The sequence below is a fragment of the Sarcophilus harrisii genome, chromosome 1 (assembly GCF_902635505.1).
Source record: "Sarcophilus harrisii chromosome 1, mSarHar1.11, whole genome shotgun sequence".
In the NCBI taxonomy this organism is placed as follows: domain Eukaryota; kingdom Metazoa; phylum Chordata; class Mammalia; order Dasyuromorphia; family Dasyuridae; genus Sarcophilus; species Sarcophilus harrisii.
Genome location: NC_045426.1, coordinates 338,587,190 through 338,605,433, shown reverse-complemented (window position 1 = coordinate 338,605,433; position 18,244 = coordinate 338,587,190). Strand labels below are relative to the sequence as shown.

General features: G+C 39.4%; 1 protein-coding gene across 1 annotated transcript in view; it reads left to right on the top strand.

Annotated features, from left to right (window-relative positions):
* RHBDF1 (rhomboid 5 homolog 1) overlaps positions 1 to 18,244 on the top strand; it is a 47,757-nt gene that overhangs the window by 13,929 nt on the left and 15,584 nt on the right. The gene's annotated exons all lie outside the window — the stretch shown is intronic.

The window sequence follows — 18,244 nt, the reverse complement described above, 5'->3', positions numbered from 1 at the left end:
GAATGTTTTATCCCCCAAAGAGGAACCTTGTGAGGTAATTGGGTTAAGACTTTCCTCATAGGGGGTAGCTAGATGGCCCAGTAGATAGAGCACCAGCCCTGAAGTCAGGAGGACCTGACTTCAAATTCAGCCTCAGACACTTAATACTTCTTAGCTGTGTGACCCTGGGCAAGTCACTTAACCCCAATTGCCTCAGGGGGAAAAAAAACCCCTAAAAAACAAAAACAAAACCTTTCCTTACAACAAATCTGTGAGGTGGATTGTGTGAGTGCAGCCTAATTTTATAAGTGAGGTTAACTGTTGTTGTTTGTCTTTCATTTTTGAAAAGGACCATGACATTAGGGAGGTGATACCATGTCATGCAAGTGAATTGAATTTAAGAGAGGGAGGGCTATGCAAGGTCACCAGTCTCAGCTTCTCCTCTGGAGCCATCTTTTTCCAGTGGCCAGATACAGATCAAGATAACTGGAGGTGGCCCTGGATGCAGTGGGTGGACCTTGGTCTTTTTAAACTAAGTGAGATAACTGAGACAAAGGGGGAAAAGAGGTTTTTGAATGACTCATCTGAGATTACATGGCTCATAATTGTGAAAATTGGAACTTGAAATTAAAGTCTTCCAATTCCAAAGTTAATATACTTTTCACTTCAGCAAAGAGGGTGACAGCTCAACTGTTGGACTAGACAGCTTGCAAAAGGCCTTTCCAGTTGTAAATCTGTGCTCCTAAAAGCAATTATTTGTATTTTAGGATTGTAAGTCTGGGAACCATAAGTTATTGTTGGAGGGGTGCAGTTCCAAGTGGCGGCATCAGCTTGGGAAATCAGGTCACCAGTTAATAAGAAGAAAGTCCTCTCACCCAGAGGTTAGACCACTTGCAAAGAGGAGGAACTGGATCAGTGAAGTGGTCATGTTACATAATGTCATGGGACATTTTATTTATTTATTTAATAGTATTTTATTTTTCCAGTACACGTACAGGTAGTTTTCAACATTCATTTTTGTAAAACTTTGTGTTCCAACATTTTCTCTCTCTCTCCCTTACCTCCCCACCCAAGACACAACCAATGTAACATAGGTTAAATATGTGCAATTCTTTTAAACATTTCCATATTTGTCATGTGTGCAAGAAAAATCAGATAAAAAGGGGAAAACCACGGGAAAGAAAAAAAAACAAGCAAACAAACAACAACAAAAAAAGATGAAAATACTATGCTTCAATCCACATTCTGTCTCCATAATTCTCTCTCTGGATGCAAATAACATTTTCCATTGTCATGGGGCATTTTTGATCTTGAGCATCTAGATGGCACAGTGAATGAAACCTTGGACCTAGAATCAGGCAGACCCCTCTCTCTGAGTTCAAATCCAGCTATATGATTTTAGGCAAGTCACTTAACCCTCTTTGCCTTAGTTTTTCATTTATCAAATGAGCTGAAGAAGGAAATGGCAAATTACTTGATTATCTTTGCTAAAAAAAACAAAACAAAACAAAAAAAACAACTAAATGAGGTCCCAAAGAGTCAGAAACAATTGAACAACAATTTTTGGTTGCAAATGAAATAAATGTCCAGATTCTTTGTAAATTGGATTACTAATTTCTTATCCCTGATGCCTTCATTTTGATACTAAATGTTTCTTTGTACATTGTTTTTTTTGTGGAACTATGAATCACAGAATGCTAGTACTAAAAGGGATCTTAGGCTAGGATATAGACCTGAATATAGAGCTAGAGGGGATTTTTACTTCATTAATTAATTATTCTTAATTCATCTTAACTCTTTCCATTCTTGACACAGAGAAGGGAAACTATTTGCCTGAGATCATGAGTTTGTATCAGACCTAGAACTGACCAACACCATTCAAAGCTGTGGAATCATCATGCTTAGGGCAGTCATCATTATTCTGCAGATGTAGCTTCACCCCACTTTCTTAGCCCAGCACACCTCCAAGTGTCTGAACCTTAGGTTCTTTGAGATTGAGCTGAATTTATGTGTGTTCACATACATATATACAAATATATATACATAATATCTCCAATATAACATAAGCTCTTCAATATTTTATTTGTATAAGTGTCTATGGTGACAACCACTCATCAGCTGCATAAAACTCACATGGCTCCAATGGGCTGATGCAAGCCCGCATTATCCATTTGTGGGCTAACATGTAGCTCTTGGCGAATTTTGCTTCCCAGTAAGAAAAAGAGCTTTCATCATACTTGACCATCACAAGTCAGTTGTCCCTGGCTGGGGTCACTTTCCTAAAATCCCAAAAGTCAGAAGGATCATGAGGCTTTGCTTTCACAGTCAATTTTCATACTGAAAAGATCAATAGCAAATGAGTTTTTACCTTACTACTCCATGGGAGTTTTCTGAACTCATTTTAGGACACCTGCCTTAGCGTTTGACAGGTGTGCTATTCTGGTCAAACTCCCAGTTCAGTGCTAAGAGTCCTTTTTTTGTTGCCAGAAGTGAGAACCCCTTGGGATTCACCTTCTGCCCACTTGCTAACAAAGTGAAAAAACAATCAGGCAAAACCTAGATAGCCTGTGGATGGAGTACTGAACTTGGAGGAAGACCCAAGTTCAAATCCTGTCTCAAATATTTACTAACTGTGTGACTCGAGCAAGTAATTTGACTTCTTTGTGGATAGATTTGCTTATCAATAGAATGAAGGGAGTTGAACTCCAGTCTCTAAGGTCCTTTCTACTATAAATCTCTGATCCTGGGAACTAGGATCTCATTTAGTTCAAAGAGACAAGTTTATTCTCAATGTCAGGAAAAATAACTTTTAAAAATTATATTATATAATAATAGCTTCTTATTTTTTTAAGAGTGAAAATACTATGTTGTGGTCCACATTCAGTTCCACTGTCCTCTCTAGGTGCAAATGGTTTTCTTCATCACAAGACTTCTGGAACTGGTCTGAATCACCTCATTGTTGATGAGAGCCATGGTCCATCAGAATTAATCATCGGATAATCTTATGTTGCCATACATAATGATCTCCTGGTTCTGCTCATTTCACTTTAACTTTTTATTTTTCAAAATACCTGCAAAGATAGTTTTCAACATCTACCTTGCAAAACCTTGCATTTCAAATTTTTATCCCTCCTCCCTTTCCCCTTCCTCTAGGCAGCAAGTAATCCAGTATAGGTTAAACATAAGCAATTCTTCTAAACATATTTCCACATTTATCTTGCTGCATAAGAAAAATCAGATCAAAAGGGAAACAATGAGAAAGAAAAAAAGCAAGCAAAGCAAACAACAAAAAAGGTGAAAATACTATGTTATGATCTACATTCAGTCCCTATAGTTAAGGAAAAGCATCTTGCCAATCTGAGCTGTCCAGAAAATTGAGCAGCTTCCCAGAGAAGGTAAATGGTTTCTTCTTTTGGAAGGTGGTCAATCAATAGTGGTGATTTCAGTTTTCAGATTCTGTGAGCCTGTGTTCTGTAGCTTCTAGTCATGTGACTTAGCTAGGGTCACACATCTAATTCACGATTTGATTCAGGTTTCCTACAGGTACTGACTTGAGGTATTGGGAAAAGGAAGGGCAAAGGGGATTGCTTATGTTTCCTGAGATCACAGTCCAAGAAGAGGACCCTAAGTCTTACATGGTAGCCAGTATGTGGACACAGGGCCTTACACAGGACTCCATAAATAAATACTTGTTGATTTGAGTTAGTGAGTTGGAAGATAATCCTAGACTGAGTCTGGTACCCCAGGAAAAGAGGACTGTTTCTCCATTGCATTGTTCTTGCTAAATTCCGGGGAAAACAACCTAATAATTTCAATTATACCCAGATCACATCCTGGGTGATAATAATAACAGTTATCCCTAGGGATTGTTGTGAGGATTAAATGAGGTATTTGTTAAGCACCTAACACAGTACCTGGCACATAGTAAGTACTACCTATTATTGTAGTTGCAATTATCATTATTATCCAGCTCCATACTTCTGACTGAGAGCATCCTCCTTGCAGAGACAGTGTAGGAGAGAGAAAGGTACTGGAAAACCTTTATGACTCTTGAGTGGCTCTGATTTCCATGAGCCATTTTTAGTGAGAGAAGTCACAAATCAAGGGGTAAGGATCGGTGGTATCTTGTCCTGGAGAAGAGAAGGTGGGAGGTAATGGACACCTGAAAGATTTAGTGGAAGAAAGAGGAAGCTGAGGAGCTTTGCATTCCCAGAAGAGCTAGTAAGAGCATAAAGGCTGTAGAGATGGGTCCAGGCTCGTGCTGTAGCTCCCACCCAGGGTGGATGTCAGGCTGAGGTATGGTCTAGGCCTCCTTCTGTTAATGTGACTTTGCCATAGCCTCTCCTGTATCCAGAGAAGGGGTGTGTGTGTGTGTGAGTGAGACCAGGACTGAGAGACACTTTGTGGGGGATGATGGGAGAAGAGGAGTAAGATTGGAGAGAAGAGGAGGAGGAGAAGGAGATTTGGAGTTTAAAGAGCTTGTTCTGCAGGCACTCTCAGGAATTTAGGTGATGGGGAAATATGATACAACTGGAGTGCTTAGAGAAGACATCTTGGTAAAGGGGGCATGGACTGCAGGCCCAGAAGAATGAGGAGGATTTGAATACAACCAGTGACACAGGTGAGGGTGGGGAAGGACTTGAGTGTCCTTTTATTTTGTTATTATTCTTCTTAGGTCTATAAAATAATTTTTTTGGCAGTTTGATTGGTATGGCAAGAATAAATAGATTAATTTAGGTAGAATTGTCATTTTTATTATGTTAGGTCAGCCTGCCCTTGAGCACTTGATATTCTTCCAATTGTTTAGATTTAACTTTATTTGTATAGAAAGTGTTTTGTGATTGTGTTCGTATAGTTCCTGACTTTGTTTTGGCAGGTTGACTACAAAATATTTTTTATTATCTACAATTATTTTAAATGGAATTTCTCTTTCTTACCTCTTGCTGCTTGACTTTGTTGGTAACATATAGAAATGTTGATAATTTATGTGGATTTATTTTGTTTTCTGCAACTTGACCAAAATTGTGAATTGTTACTCATAGTTTTTTAGTTGATTCTCTAGGATTCTCTAAATATATCATCATATCATCTGTGAAAAATGATAATTTTGTTTCCTTATTACTTACTCTAATTCCTTTTTCTTTTTCTTTTGAGTGTCCTTTTTGAGAGCTGAGATTATCCTATGGTACAAGTTAGGCACTGGAAGAGATACAAAGTTTTTGTATGACAAAGATACCCATGTTACATCGTGTTGCATGGGATGCAAGCAACATTGGTATGTGATATTCCAGTTAGCGGAAGGTAACTTCCTAACTAATGGAAGAAGTCAGGAAATGTCTCCTGGAGGTAGCATTTGTTTTGGTGGTAATAATTATGACAGCTAACATTGACTTTTAAAGGATGAATAAGAATTCAGTAGATGAAGTTGAGGGGGGATCTAGACAGGGTTCAGAAGTAGGAAAAAGTAGATCTTCAAGTTGGATTAGAATAAAGGGTGGATGGAAAAGATGGGGATTGATATGAAATAAGAGGGAGGTTCTTGAATAACAGAGTAAATCTAGTCAAGTTAGAAGCATTTATTGAGCACCTACTATGTGCCAGGCCATGTGCTAAACACAGTATTAAAGAGAAAGCCATAAATCAGTCCTTACCTTCAAGGAGGTCACAGTCTAATGGGAGAGGCAATATGCAAATGACTGCATCTAAATAAAATATAGATAAGATAAATTGGATAACCTCTAAAGGAATGCAGTAATATTAAGGAAAGCTGGAAAAGACCTTGTAAAAAATGAGATTTTATGTTTGTGGCAGCCTTTTTTATAGTGGCAAGGAGGAAACTGAATGAATGCCCATCAACTGGAGAATGGCTAAATAAGTTACACTATATGAATGTTATGGAATATTATTGTTCTGTAAGAAACGATCAGCTGGATGATTTCAGAGAGGCCTGGAGAGACTTACATGAACTGATGCTGAGTGAAATGAGCAGAACCAAGAGAACATTGTACACAGAAATAACAAGATTATGTGATAGTCAATTCTGATGGATGTGGCTCTTTTCAACAATGAGGTGATTCAGGTCAGTAACAATGATCTTGTGATGAAGAAAGCCATCTACACCCAGAGAGAGGACTGTGGAGACTGAGTGTGGATCACAACATAATATTTTCACTTTTGTTGTTATTGTTTGCTTGCATTTTATTTTCTTTCTCTATTTTTCTCTTTTTGATCTCATTTTTCTTGTGCAGCAACATAATTATATAAATATGTATGCATATATTGGATTTAAATATATTTTTACCATGTTTAACATATACTGGATTACTCGTCATCTAGGGGAGGGGATGGGGGAAAGAAGGGAAAAAAATTTGGAACATAAGGTTTTGCAAGGGTCAGTGTTGAAAATTATCCATATATATGTTTTGGGAAAAAAAAAAGCTTTAATAAAAAATATATTACCCCTCCTAGAAAAGTGGGATTTTAGTTGAGATTTAGGGAAACCAGGAGGTGGAGGTGAGGAGAAAGAGAAATGGGGAGGGAGGGGTCAGCTAGGGAAAGTGGTACCTGGGGACATGACATGGGAGAAACAGAAGAGGCTGTTGCCTAGGGGAACAGTGAGAAGGAGGGGATGGAGGGAGGTATAAGAAGACTAGAAAGGGTGGAGGGGACCGTGTTATGAAGGGTTTTCACTTGGGAGGTAATAGGGATCCCCTGGAGTTGATTGAATTGGGGGAAGATTTTTGATCAGAGGTATGGCACGATTAGAAATATGCAAAATAAAGAGCAGAGGCAGAAAGACCTGTTAGGAGGCATTACATTATTACAAATGAATGGTAATAAGGGCGGCTACCACCACCACCACTACCTGACTCCATGTTTTACATACAGTCTCTCATTGAATTTTCACAATCATACTGGGAGGTAAGATGATAATAATAATAGTAATAATAGATGTTAATGCATCCCCATTTAACAGATAAGAAAATTGAGACCCTGAAATGTGATTTATCCAGGGTCACATATCCACCAAATGTCCAAGGTGGTATTTGAACTCAGGTCTTCTTGCCCCAAGTGTAGTGCCCTATCCACCACCACTAACATGCTACAAAAGTGGGAGGACATAGTAGAAAGCTCAGTAAGGGCCTTATCCAAGACTCACAATCCAGTGCTTTCTCTGGATCCTACCTCCGTGAAGTGAAGCCCTGGGGATATTTTTTATGAATAGGAGTCGGGGCCCTGACAGGCCTGGATGTTCTCCCCTCCTTCCCTTTCTTGCCTTGCCTTCTTGGGTGTGGGGAGAAGGCCTTCCAAATTCAGGAATACCAGGAGGGCAGTGGGGTTCGGTTGATGGGGAGGGTAAGGCTCCTTTTGAAGCCTTTGCTTCTTGGGCATCCTGGCAGTGCTCTTCCTGGCTTGAAGTGATCTCAGCTGGCACCCTATGGAGGCCCCAGACGGCGGCCTTGAGGTGCCCCTGGCCTGGCTGGCTCGTGATGAGGGACTTGGAGCTTTAGAGTGGTTCCAGGTTAGCTGTATGCATGGGCCCATACCTGGATGGTTTTCTGTTGGGAGCATTTCTACTATACAGTTCTGGGTCCTTCCATACAGCTTCTTTTAATTGGGGGAAGAGGATTCATCAAATACATGAATAAAAATAAAAGCAGGAAAAATCAAACCCTAATGAAATAATTTCAGCACATCTCTCAGTGAGGGTACGGGAGAACCAGAGTGTCTTTAGGGGTCTAGGGACTGGCAGGGTCAGTCAGGAAGAAGCCAGGATACAGAACTGAGGAACATCAAGGACAAGGGCTGGACTAGGGTGACAGAAAGGGGAATAACAGAATGATGATGGGAAAAATTGGTTGAAGCTGAGTTCAGAGTTAAGCAGAAGAACTTAGAGAGGGTGCTAGAGACTTGGACACCAAATGACCCGGAGCAAATCACTTAACCCCAATTGTCTCCGGGGGAAAAAAGATAGTAGTGGAAGGCTTTAGGAAAATTTGCTTTGGCAGCTGTGTGGAGTATGGTTTGGAGAAGGGAGAGATAGGAGACCGAGAGACCAGATGAGAGGCTGTTGAATAGTCCAAGGGAGAGATCATGAGGGCCTGCAGGAGGGTAATAGTCAGGAGAATCGAGATGCAAGAGATATTGCAGAGACAAAAATAATACTGCTTGGCAGCTCTTGGGAGGATGATGAATCCAGGATCGCGCATTCAAATATATAGCCTATTCCAATGTGCAATTTATCCATGATATAAAGCAGGGCTTCTTAAACATTTTTCCCTTTTTGCCTGAGAAATTTTTATGTTCCCCCCTCCCTCCCCCTTAGGTATATGGGTATATAAAAGAAATATACAAATCAAACATTTACTGATAATCATAACCACATTGTTATAAGACTCCTTTTGGGATCATAATCCACAGTTTAAGAATTTGGGGTGTACATAATGGATATATGATACAAATATTTAAAAAATATTTTATATTAAAGCTATGCCAGAAATATATCATGCAATTTTAATAGATGGTCAAAGGATTTTTAATTATACAAGGTATAGAGATAATTATAAATGGATAAAAGAAATTGTTTTGATTAAATCAAATTGAAAAACTTCTATATAAACAAAATAAAAAGATCTAGGGTAAAAAAACAAAACAGAACAAGCAGTTAACTCTGAAAAAAATAACTTGCAGAGTTATGGGCCAGAACTCTGAACTTGAAACAAAGGATTATTACAAAGTACTAAGTCAGAGGAATTGATAGAGACAATAATTATCTAATTTAGCATGGTTCAGTATGATTGATTTAATCCTACAAGGAGATGTTATGGGCCATAATCTGAAACAAGGTACTAAGTGGAATTGAGGAGACAGTGGTTAAATCTAGTTTTGTATTGATTTAATCCTACAACAATTAATGGTTTCCTAGTGATATAACGATTGGTTTGTACTCATTGTGGAGTTTATAAGCTAGAAGCCTCAGCCAGGGAGAGTGAGAGATATTCAGAGAGAAGGCAAAGGACTGACAGCAGGAGGTTAAGCTCTCAGAACCAAGGGGAGAAATTCAATTCGATCTTCGATCTTCCTAGTGACTGGCCTGGACTCCTGCACTTCCCCCACTAAGACCAAGGCCAGACTGAAAGGCTCTCCAGAAAACTGCCCAGCTCTAGGAAGGAGATAATAAAGGATCTGGACTCTAAGAAAGCTAACCATCCCCCAGGAAAGGAGACAAGACTTGGAAAGAGACAGTAAAGGATTTGGACTTTAACCCCTGGCTGTACTTGTGATTACTGAACTGAAACGAAGGCTGCTCCCAGAGACCTCAAGAAACCTCAACAGAGGACATTACATTTTGGAGGGAACACTACATTGCAGAAAGTATATATATATATATATTTATCAGGGAATATGGGAATTAATGTGAAATAGGGCTCCAGTAATTAAGTCCCTGGTGGTGCTATTTTTCTCAAAATTTACTGACTTGGGCTCTCATATAAGAGTTGAGTAAGCACCTACTCCTCCTTGAAGTAAGGAGGTAGGGGACTACAGAAGGTATTGTTATATACATTGTCTGAATGGGAAAAAGGTCTGAGGGCTTAGATGGAATTCTTATACTGAGTCTCCCACTCATGAATAGGTTGATAACTAGAAATAGCAGTCTGATATAAATGATACAAAATTACCATACTAGGAGGGAGCCAGGAAAATCTGTGTTCACCTTAAACTAGATACTTAACTATCTGTTCCTTAAATAAGATACTTAACTTCTCTGTTAGAATTATTCTTTTTGTCAAAGTGGGAAAGAAGTAGGTAGGGTCATTTTTAGGCAGGGTATGCTTGAGTTTCTGAGCTGGTCCATTTAGTGATCTTATGAACCAGAACTGTATAATCCCAGATGGTTAAGTAATGACACCTCCCTTAGTTTTATTTATCAGTCACATAGCAGTAAAATTCAAGGTTTCTGGTTTTTTTTTTTTTTTTTTTTTTTTTCAAGTGGCTTGTAAATCTCTAAAGCCTGTAGAATGGGAGTGACTTTTCATCATTCTGTGAAGGTGTTGAAGTGGATGAATCCCTTACTCAGCAGTTCTGTGATTCTTTGATTGGATGACTAGATCCATCTGCCAAGAAAGGTCACACTAGTTTTAGAGTCAGAGAACTTGGATTTAAATCATGAATTTGCTACTTACTGTTTGGCCAAATCATTTCAGCTTTCTGAGCCTTCCTTCTCAAAAAAGTAAGGGGGTTGGATTAGATGATTTTTTTTCTTAAAAACATTTTTATTAACCTTTTTGTTCATAATATTTCTTTATTCCCCAATATAACCTTCCTTCCTTTCTCTCTCATTGAAATATCCTGGGGGGTGGGGGAGGAGGAGGAAGAACAAAACAAAAAGAAAGCATAATTACATCACATCAGTCAAGTCTGACAATGGTACATAGTGTTCTCTATTCATAATCTTTCACCTCTGCCTATAGGCCTATAGGAGAAGGAACTTACATTCTCATCCCATTTTTGAGGGGCCAAGGTTGACTATTAACAATTTGCATAGAATTTAGATTGTTTTTATTTTTTTAATTTAGATTATTATAATCATTGTATATATTGTTCTCCTGGATCTTCACTTTGTATCAGTTCATGTCAGCCCTCTTGCACTTCTTGATATTCATCATATTCATTTTTCCTTATAGTGCATAATATTCCATCTGATGTACCAGAATTTGTTTAGCTGTTCCCCAGTAGATGGATATCTAGTTTGTTTTCATTCATTTGCTTTGGCAAATAGTACTGCTGTGAGTATTTTGGTATTTTCCTTTTTGTCATAGGCACAGTGGAACCTCTAGGTCAAAATGGTATGGGCATTTGAGCCATTCTTAGCAAAATTCCAAGTTGCTTTCCAAAATGGTTGGAGCAATTTAAAGCTCCAACAGCATCTTATCTTTTCAAACTCCTCTCTCATTGACTATTGTCACCTTTTAACATCTTTGCCAATTTGCTGAGTTTGAGTTAATATCCCAGAATGGCTTTGATTGGTATTTTTTTTGGTTCTTAGTAATTCAGAGGAGTCTTTTTTATAGTTGTTAATAGATTATGATTTGTAAAAGAATTTTTCATATCCTTTTGGCTACTTTCAGTCTAAAGTGTTTGTTAGTTCCAAATCTTGAAGATTAGAACCTTAATAGAGATTTTCTTTCTTTCTTTTTTTTGGGTTTTTGCTGAGGCAATTGGGGTTAAGTGACTTGTCCAGGGTCACACAGCTAAGCCATGTTAAGTGTCTGAGGCCAGATTCAAATTTAGGTCTTCCTGACTTCAGGACTGGTGCTCTATTCACTGTGCCACCTAGTTGCCCTGAGATTTTTGATATAAAGATTTTTCCTTCATTGACCACTTCCCTTCATCTCCTAGTTGTGCTACTTTTATTTGTCAAAGCTTTTCTTTAAAAAAAAAAATCAGTTTTACTTTCAGTTCTAAATTTTCTCCCTCTTCCTATTCTTTCTCCCCGATTTTCTGAAAAGGCAAGAAAAACAAAGCTCATTACAAAATATGTATCACAAAAGTTTTTCAACTTCATGTAATCAAAGTGGCCTATTTTATGTTTTATATTTGCTTCTGTCTTTTGAGAATGTTCCCCTTAGTCATTGCTATAGAAGGTACTTGATCTGTTGTGGTGTTTTTCTTCTTTAAAATATAATGGTTCTCTCTGGGAGCAGGTTTCTTGGGGAGGTTTTCTGGAGGCAGCCTTAGTTTCAATTAAAAATAATAATCACCCAAATGCAGCCAGGTGCTAAAAGTTCTGATCTTTTATTGTCTCCAATATAGCCTGGTTAGTTTTCTTAGAGGCCTATCTTTCTGCTTGGTTCCAAGAGCTCTTGCAGTTGTCCTTTGTCTCTGCTTTCTTCAGCCTCCAGCCAGCACAAAGGTGGAAGATGGAATGAACCTGTCTTGCCTCCAAGAGGGCTTGTGGACTTCTGTTATCTCCCAGAGTGCTCCTCTCCGACTCTTGACAATGTTCCGAACTTACTCACTTGAAGCTCTACGAGCTTCTATATATATGATCTCCCAAAGGTTGACTCCTCCTGAGGGAGGGATTAAGGGAGGTGTGAATTTGGATATCTCATACTAAACCCTGAAATCTCCCAAACATGTGAACTCCAATGAGCACTTAAATACATTAGTGAGCTAGAGGATTTGCTGAGTACCATGCTAAATTAGCACTTTGTAAGGATTCCAACAATCTATTGTTTTTCTTTCAAATTTTATTTTATGGTATGAGCTTTAATGTTTGAATCATGTATCCTTTTTGAGCTTACTATGATATATGGTGTAAGTTTTTGGTCTAAGCCTAAGTACTTCCACATTGCTTTCTAGTTAGATAATTTTTAAAGATCCTTTCCAGTTCTAAATAAATGATCCTATGAAGATAGCCAATTTCTAAGGCTTGTGCAGTGATGTCCATCTCTCTCTTGCTTCCTTAGCTATTTCCCTGCTTCAGTCAGTAGATGTTTGGGCCATAGCTAGTCAAGATGGAGACCAAATGTACTTGTAAGAGACTGCTGTAGGGCTGGGGAGACCCAAGATGGTGACCAGACCATTGTGGAAACCCGGGCCTAGGCTGACCCTTTAAACTCTACAAACTTTCATGAATGCATTTCTCATGAGAAGGCTACTCAAGAGGAACAGAAAGCCATGTGCTACTGAGCTATTAATTAAAATCACTTTTAATTTTATAATTTACATGCCAGGGATGCATATATGACCTTCCTTCTAGGGAAAGGATGCCTTATTCCAGTCAAAATCTGGAACTTCAGGATATCATGATAGGCCACATTATAAGTTACAACATCCTAGTAGAGTTTTACAAAAGACGTTCTATTAGTGATATTTGTTTTTGATTCCTTGTGATTCATAGAATAAGCTGGGTCAGGAGGCCAGAGTCCAAATGTAGACTCAGATTTTTAACTCTGCCCCAGTTTTCTCAATTTGTTGTAAAATGTAAAATAATAACAGCACCATCCCCCAAGGTTATTATGAAGAGCAGATGAGGTAGTATTTGCAAAGCACTTTGCAGAGTACCTGCAGTAGTGCATAGTAGGCACTTAATAAGAATTTATCTCCTTTCCTGTCTACTTGGAGTCTACTTTGAATCCTGCCTCCAACACACTTTCTAGCTTGCTGGACCATTGGGACAAGTCACAACTTTGTTTAGTCTCAATTTTCTCAGGGCTGGTGTGGCTTCAAAGGAGATTAAAATATAAAGGACTTTGCCAATCTTTTAGGCCCTCTGTAAATACTGTTATTATTATTACTCTCTCAGATCCTTAGTTTCCATATCTGTCACATCCAGGTGATAATTCTGGCATTTTGTAAACTCTAGTGAGCTGCTATTTTTGTTATGATGTCATTTTTAAAAGAAAGACATCTTAAGGGACAACTAGATGGATTGAGTACCAGTCCTGGAGTTAGGGGGCCCTGAGTTCAAATGCACCTTCAGACACTTACTATTTATTAATTGTATATAATATTTGTTAAATGTATGACCCTGGGCAAACCCCAATTGTCTCAGTAAAAAAAGGAAAGGGAAAAAAAGAAAGAAGATAAAAGAAAATCATCTTGGAGAAACAGATAAAGAGCAGCCTTAGGGACAGGAAGAACTGCTTCAGATCCTGCTTCTGATGTATGTTAACTAGGTAATTGGTATTGGACAAACTCTTCTCAGCGTTTTGGCAGCTGTCACCCTGTAAGTAGCAGAGAATTCGCCAATGTGGGAATTCCCTGTACCAGAGGGATTGCATGTGCAGTCCCTCTTTTTCCTTCCCTCCCCCTCTCTTTTTTCCATTTCTCTTCGAATCCCTATCTCTGTCATGGGGGGCAGGGTGTGCCTGGATTCCCAAGGCCCCTGGCACAGTGGGCCATGTGGGTGTGGAGAATCTCCCCCGGGAGGATACTTTCCTCCTCCTCCAACTACGGCTCTGCTCTGAACTGAGAATATACCGGGGTGGAGTAGGGGCGTAGAGTCCAGGGCATTCCTTCATTCCCAGAACCCACAAGGGAAAGGGGGGGGGGTTGGGAAGAGGGGAATCTAAGGGGACGGACTCCACTGGCCAGACACAAAAGAAGGGATCTTGCAGAAATGTAGCCCTCAGCAGGCCTGGAGGCAGACAGCCTGACAGATGGGAAGGATTGGACAGTTGGTCATCCGAGCTACTTTCCCCGAATGACCCCACACACCCTGCTTACTCATTAAGGGCTAGTCTCATTCTTGGCTGTCCAGAGGTCCAGGGGAATGGATGGAGGAGAATGCCAGCCCCTCCCTTTTTCCCTTTCTAGTCAAGAAAATAAATCTGTAGATTGTTAGAAATCACCTAACACACAGGGTCACAGTGAATCAGCTCTTCTCACCCTTAGTTTAGGATTTTTTCCTGCTCTACATACAAGTTCAGCTCACTAGTGGGTAAAATCTTATGGATGCAGGAGGTCTAAAGTGGGGATCCCTAATCAGTGATTCTTTTGGAAGGGGGGGAATCTGAAAGTGAAATGGCTTAGTTATGGTTTGATGCCGGGACTGGGGCTCACAATGGATGGGTGGTGGAACCTTAGAACTGGATGGGAGCTTGGGAGTGAGGATCTAATCTCATTTTTATCAGAAGAAGAAACCGATCTAGTGAAGGTGGGTGACTTAGGGCTGGACCTAGAACTCAACATCAGATCCAGAAGCACTGGTACCAGAGAGATACCTTCTGAGTGATGGATTATCTGGTTCCCAAGGGAAGAGCTAGCAGCTTCCTAGAACACAAAGCAGTGGGTTGTCTTAAGGGATGACCAGCACTGTTGGCCATTTGTTCCTTCCCCTTTTACCCGTTTTCCAGGGAAGCTAGGTAGAAAATGCTGAGGCAGGGGTGTAGCCTAGTTTTCCCATCTAGAAAATGAGTTGATCAGACTACTTGAATTCTAAAGTTCCTACCAGCTTTAACCTTATTTAAGAACTTATGACCTTGCCATCTAGGGGAGGGGGTGGGGGGAAGGAGGGGAAAAATTGGAACAAAAGGTTTGGCAATTGTCAATGCTGTACAATTACCCATGCATATAACTTGTAAATAAAAAGCTATTAAAAAAAAAAAAGAAGAACTTATGACCTTTTTTATGGAGACCTTCCCTTTCCTCAACTTCATCTCTCTGCCTTTCCCTTGTCTTCCTTCCCTTCCCTCCCTTTCTTTTCTTCCTTTACCAATATTCTCTTTATTTTTCCCTCTTTCCCTTCTTTTTTTCTTCCCTTTCTTCCATCCTTCCTTCCTTTCCATCCTTTCCTTCTTTCTTTCCTTCTTTTCTTCTTTAGCCTTAAAAGAAAAGTGTATGGGCCACTATGAGGAGTTAATTAAAGCAGTCCTTGCTTGTTTACAATCCCATAAGGTATTCTGTCCAGAATCTCTTCCTCTCCTTTTCTCCCTCCAAGTCTTTCTCTCTTTCCCCCTTTCAGTCATTCCACCCCTATTTCCACCCAAGCTTTCTGGCTTTGTGGTGACCTGGGATGAAGCTCCAGGAACAGAGAGGTGGAGGATGGTCTCTCAGTCATTCTGGGCAGTGAGGTTACTTTTTTGTGAGGGGGGTCCCGGATTTTCTCTTGTTCTGACTGGAGAATGCTGAAATATGGTTTTGGTGAAGTTGCAGATTTCCCTGAGAAGTTTGGGGTATGATTTTAATATCATTGAACAAATATGAATGTTTTAAATTTAATTTTTTTCTGTTAATTAAAATATACCTTCTTTCCCTCCTACCTTACCTCCCCCAACTATTGAAAAAAAAAAAAGAAAAACAAAATCTTTATAACAAATAGGGAAAACCAGGCAAAATAATTTCCTGCATTGACCACATCTAAAAAATATATCTCAATCTCTGAATGAGTCTGACATCTCCCTAGCAGGAGCTGGGTAGCATGTTACATCTTGAGTTTTCTGATTATTGAATTGGGTTAGAGGTTTTAAACCTTTCACAATTGTATAAAATAATAGAGGATCCACTGTTGCGATCTTGCCTTTCAAACTGGATCAGAATATCAGAGAATATCAGAACTGGAAGAACCAGCCTGTTCATTTTGTAGATATTCAAGTCAGGATTAGTTTGGAGAAGGAAGTGATTGTTTGGGGATAGACAAGGAGCATACATGACTTTGATAGTTGCAAAATACTTTATGTATATTGTCTCATTTGATGCTTATATCAGTTTTATGAGGTAGATACTCTAAGTATTATTCTAATTTTCCAGCTATGGAAACTGAGGCTTGAGTTAAGTGCCCATGGACACAAATGTATTAAGTGTCAGCTGGAATTTGACATCTCAGAGGATGGTGAAATTTGAACTGAGTTTTGAAGAATATGGATCCTTTTGTCAGTATGTAAACCTATATGGAACCTCCGTAATCCTGGGCTGTGGCCCTTGTCAGGTTTTTGTAGGAGCTCAGGCAGCCTGGAGTACATGATGTATTCTGAAGCTGCCGGCTTCCTGCTCTGGATACCCACTGTGCTGCAGGATTTGGGGATATGAGAATCAAGGCTGCCAAGATTGCCTGTATGTAGCGGGCTTCTAGCCTCTGTCTGTAGTTCTAAAATATTCTTGGTTTGTGGGGGGTAGAAGCAGCACTTCTAGAGAAGCAGGGGCATCGTGGCAGACTAGAATGAAGCCTTGACTGAAAATAGGAGGCCTGAATTAATTAGAGATTTGTAAGAATAAGGGATGAGGGTGATGACCTTTTTGGTTTCTTTCTGCTTTAAGATTCAATTTATTAAAAATAGGAAGAATTCATTGGTTTTAAGTTAGTATTATTTGGTGATTCAGGAACATATAAGCAGCGATGACAATGAAATGAACAAACGCATAGGAATTGTTCTTAAGAGGAGATTTTCAGGATCATAATATTCTCCTAAAGAATAAGAAGCCTCTTTCAGGATGTAAAACCATCCATCATCCACAGGCTCACTGAAGCATTTCTAGGACAATTCCAGTAGCAGAGAGGCTAATGAGGAGGGGCCTGCCTCTTCCTTTTCCCATAAGGTGCTTTGACTTCTTGTTCTGCAAAGTATTTATCTTCTGAAAGTTTTTATTACATGTAGTTTGCAGATTATGGTAACATTTAATAAAAACCTTGATCTAAAAAAAAAAATTCAGTTTATTTTTTGGCTTCATCCCCAGTGGGGTTAGAGTCCCTGAATGAGCAGAGCATCCCCCACTTTCATCTTTCAAGTTTGTCTCCCCCCCTGCTTAGTACCCTCCTTCCACACATTGTCAAAGGGCTCTTTGTCCCAGGAGCTCAGCCCTTCGTGTTTCTGACGCCTCTCCTTCCAAGGCTATGAAGCCTTCCTGCCCTGGCTGAGTTTTCAGAACTAATAAAAAGGGAGGGGCCTTGCTTTGGGCTTATGAGTATGTGTTTGGGGGGTGAAAAGGGGGAGACAGAACTGGGGAGACATGAAGAGCTTGGCTGAGAGGTTCAGCCAGAGGGATTTTTCTCCGAGAGATGTTATAGGTTAGAGAGATGCTTAGAGAAGCATCTAAAGATTAAAGCATCTAAGTACTAAAAAATTCCACCAGAAGTTGGAAAACCAAGTGTGTGCTGAGTGAGTCTTGTGCTTTTCTAAGGTAGCAAGATGTATGCAGTGGAACAATTACAGGGCAAGGAATCAAGACCCTTGAGTTCTGGTCCCATTTCTGTCACTGTCACTAAAAGGTGGCCCCTCTCAATTTCCCCAAATGTAAATTAAGGGATTGGGATCAGATGATCTTTGAGGGCCCTTCCTAACATTCTGTGTTCTTTGCTTTAAGGACACTTTTAGCTCTGATGTTTTAGCATTGTGTTTTCCAAGGTCCTTCCAGGCTTAACATTCTTTTCTAAATATTTGAAACTATCTTTGCATGTATTCTGAAAGATGAAGGGCTGTTATTAAAAAAAAAAAAATCTATATCTAGACACGTAATATATATCAGTGAAGAGAGTGCGCCTTAGATATTAGGATGGTCTGATATTCTAAGGGGTTTAGTTATAAGGACAAGTCCAGTAGGATGCTTTAAGAGTATATCCTTCCAGAATATTTAGAAGAATTGCACATGTTTAATTTATATGGGGATTACTTGCTATCTAGGGGAGGGGATGGAGGAAGAGAGGGAGAAAAATTTGGAACACAAGGTTTTGCAATGGTGAATGTTGAAAACTATTTTTGCATGTATTTTGAAAGTAGAAAAACTATTTTTTTAAAGAAAGTATATCTTTCCAGCACAGGGTTTT